The sequence below is a fragment of the Monopterus albus genome, unplaced genomic scaffold (assembly GCF_001952655.1).
Source record: "Monopterus albus unplaced genomic scaffold, M_albus_1.0 scaffold174.1, whole genome shotgun sequence".
Classification (NCBI taxonomy): domain Eukaryota; kingdom Metazoa; phylum Chordata; class Actinopteri; order Synbranchiformes; family Synbranchidae; genus Monopterus; species Monopterus albus.
In genome coordinates, this window is record NW_018128054.1 from 1058812 (window position 1) to 1062174 (window position 3363).

General features: G+C 42.4%; 1 long non-coding RNA gene across 1 annotated transcript in view; it reads left to right on the forward strand.

The window, feature by feature from the left end:
- The first annotated feature begins 1751 nt into the window (after positions 1-1751).
- The window catches only part of LOC109969537 (uncharacterized), a 133725-nt gene continuing 132113 nt past the window's right edge, over positions 1752-3363 (forward strand). The window contains exon 1 of the long non-coding RNA XR_002276276.1: positions 1752-2279. This is a non-coding gene — a long non-coding RNA (uncharacterized LOC109969537). The remainder of the gene's footprint in view (positions 2280-3363) is intronic.

Genomic DNA, 3363 nt, shown 5'->3' on the forward strand with positions numbered 1-3363 from the left:
TTGTAAATACTGAAGGAATTAAAATATGCTGGAGAAAAGGGGCTTTTAATATACAGTATGTTTGGTATGACTGGGAAAAACTGGTGTACTTTGTATAATAGTAGAGTCTGATGCACAGATTATACATATATAGTCTTTGAGAAGGATATAAGGAAGGTATCATGTAAAATAGCATCAACATTGCTTCAGAATCATTGTCATCCACAAGGAGTTGGAGGTATTATCAGTGCAGTGAACATTTACATCTGTGGAAACAGTCGTTCCTACTTAACATTCTTAGCAGAGTTCTGGGACCCACCCCAAATAACTGACTGCTCAACAGGATCTCCAAAGGTCTGCTGCTGTCTCATAATAACATAACTGCGGGTGCTGTCTGCCAACTGTGGCTATTTTTGATTAGAAGTTGGCCACGGGGGACTGAGCGCACCAAAGTCCAGCTGCAGCAGGTCATAGTTGGGCTTCAGGATGGGGAGGAGAGGGGGAGCTATGGACCTGGCAGTGTCCACACCCAAGGGACAGAGGAGATTGAAATAGACCCCTCTGGATGTGTGAGGTTGCCAGATGTTGTCTGGATCAAATGTAAAGCCGTCTGGCCCAGCAGCAGCTAGCCAAAAGAACGGAAACTGTTGTGCCATTCGTCAGGGCAGCCAGTGGGCCTCACTTGCTGGGCTGCCAGCAGCTTTAGTTTGAGGTTTGGGTTTGCTAAGAACAGGGCTGAATAACTTTGGGGATTCTTTTTTTTTTGTCTAATATTTAATGTTGAAACATAGCACATATCACAGCCCGTCATGCATTGCACTGCCTATCTTGTACACAGCAAGCTTTTCTAACTCAACTGACAACAGTAACAGAGTTCTCTAACTTTCTAAATTATGTAATTCTTGCTCACAAGAGGCTGTAAATGCCACGTCATGTCAAACAATCTGCAAGTCTATGATCACAGTTCTCACATTCCAAGTAAAAGGTCAATATCTTGCCACAAAGTATCATCATGTTGCTGTAGTAAAACTGTCAGAAAGGTTTGCTGAGTACAAATTTACATTTGTACTATTTACAGTTTTTTTAACCACATTATACAGAGAGCTACAGAGGACTGGTGTGTCTTTGTGTTTGTCACTGTTATTTTTGACTATACTATATAATTTCACTCTACTTGTCACTGCTGTGTGTGCACAGATGTACCTACTGTGATGGGTGCAGCTTGGGTGCCTGATGTGCATGTCCACCCATATGTCTCAATGTTTAAGACGAACATTTCTACATTATAAGGAAGCTGTTCTGATTTTCGTCAGTGCACTCGTCGTAGGGCTCCCACTCACACTGGCAGCCACAACATACAATCTGATAAAGGAATATACTGTACACTTCCAGATTTTTAGCTGTTACTGTTCATGTGCACAACCTTATTGTTCTTCATTCAGTCTGAAGTACTGGGGCAAAGTAAAGCAGGCATGTCAGTCCACTACCAGGAGCAAATATGTTGCCTGACACATGAATGAGAAGCAAATTTTATAGCAGAACACTTTTTTTTTTTTTTTAGTTTGTAGGAGATTTGATAGTGAAAGTTAAACTCTAAGGAACAGGGGGACAGCTTTGGTATGGGGAGGGAACTGAGCATTAAGGGTCAGCTGGAGATAGGGGACAAACAAGCACTGGTATAAAGGGGCATAAATCATTTTAAAAGAGACAGGTCGAGCACAAGAATCGCAGTAGAATAACAATGGTGCACACAGTAGGTGGCGGCATGCACCTTCAGGTTGGTCTGTATCCTGTCAATAGAGCCAATGAACAAGAAGGAGGACGCGCATTTTGGGCTGCACCTTTACTGCCATGGCGCCCTGCTGTGCATAGGTGGAGTAGGCCTGTAATATTGGTTTAGGACTGATAGATGCGGATTAGCTGTAGGAGTTGTGGAAACAGACTTTAAAAAAGCCCAAACTGTGGATGTGACGTTAACAACCAAACCGCTGCTGATGAAAACGGGCCACAGTACAGAAATGAACTGACATTTGTAGACAAGCAAATGAAGAAAGCCTCACTAAAGCACCACGATGATCAAGTCGAGGCATAAAAACGTTGAAGCAAGTTTCAAAACGCCCCGGGGCTGAAACGGATACTAATGAATTCACCTGTGTACGCGCATAGTTATTTGCGCTCCTTTCCAGATTGGCACGGTCTAAAGGGGAATGTTGTCATCCTGGACATCCCGTCTTTCCAGTGCCATGGAACTGAACGTCGCCATGTCATAGAGGAAGAAAGTAAAGAGCCCTAGTCTTAAGGTAAGGCAACGTTATTTGTGGCCATGTTTGGATGTTTTTGAGCAACGAGTGTAAGAGCTTGGCTCTGATCAGTGCTCTGTGTGTGGTTTCAGCGTGCGTCCTGCCCGTGCCAGTCAGTGTAGCTGATAATGCAGGCTTAGTAGAGGTGATCTGGATTGAAAATGCAGCATGAGGTCACGATTAATCAAACTCATCAACAGATGTGACTCACCAGTGTGCACAGAGCAAGTTGCTGTCTGCTTCGACGCTTCCTCACAGATCACTGAGTTGCACTGATTAAATTCAGTTTAGAAGCATAGCAACAGGTTCTTATGGGTAAAGGTTTCCACAGTTCAGCCAGTTGATATTCACATCAGATTTTCTGTGTATGCCTGTGCTGGCAAACAGTGTGGACTTCTTTAGACTAACATTGATGGTGAGGATGTTGTGTGTTGGGCTGCAGGCCTCTGTCTTCCTGGAAAACTCAGGTTGATGTTTTGGTTGATGACATCTCAACAAATTACCAACTGAGAGAGAGAGAGAGGCATTGTGCATCATAGAAGCTGGATGTTGTGTGTTTTGAGGATATGTGTATGTTCCTCCATGTGGGTTGTGTGTATGAAGGAAGACTGACTGGCTGCAAATTGAAGAATATTTCTTGACATAGTTAAAAAGTTGTTTTTACTTCAAGGATAGATTAGTATATTCAAGGTGTGAGGGCAGTCAGTTATCTTATGTTGTATTAGATCTTTTCATTTAGAAGAAATACTTTTTTGAGATTGAGTAGGCCTGTGTCGTGTTAAGGAGTTGGCGTTATCTCAAAGCCTCATTTGTATTTGACTGATTAACAAATTCACTGATAGTTCGTTATATGTGTGACATTTTGTTCTCTCAAAGACTGTAGATTAGTATCATAAAATCATTTAATAGATGTGATTTTACACAGTGAGTGCAGGCAAGTCGTCCAATTTTCAAGGACATCTGAAATTCAGTACAAACCACATTTTCACTTTCACATTGATGTACTCAGATCAGTGAAATGACACAATGCACAGGTGTTGGTGCTGCATATGCTGTGGTCACATTTTACAGCTCTCTCAAGCCC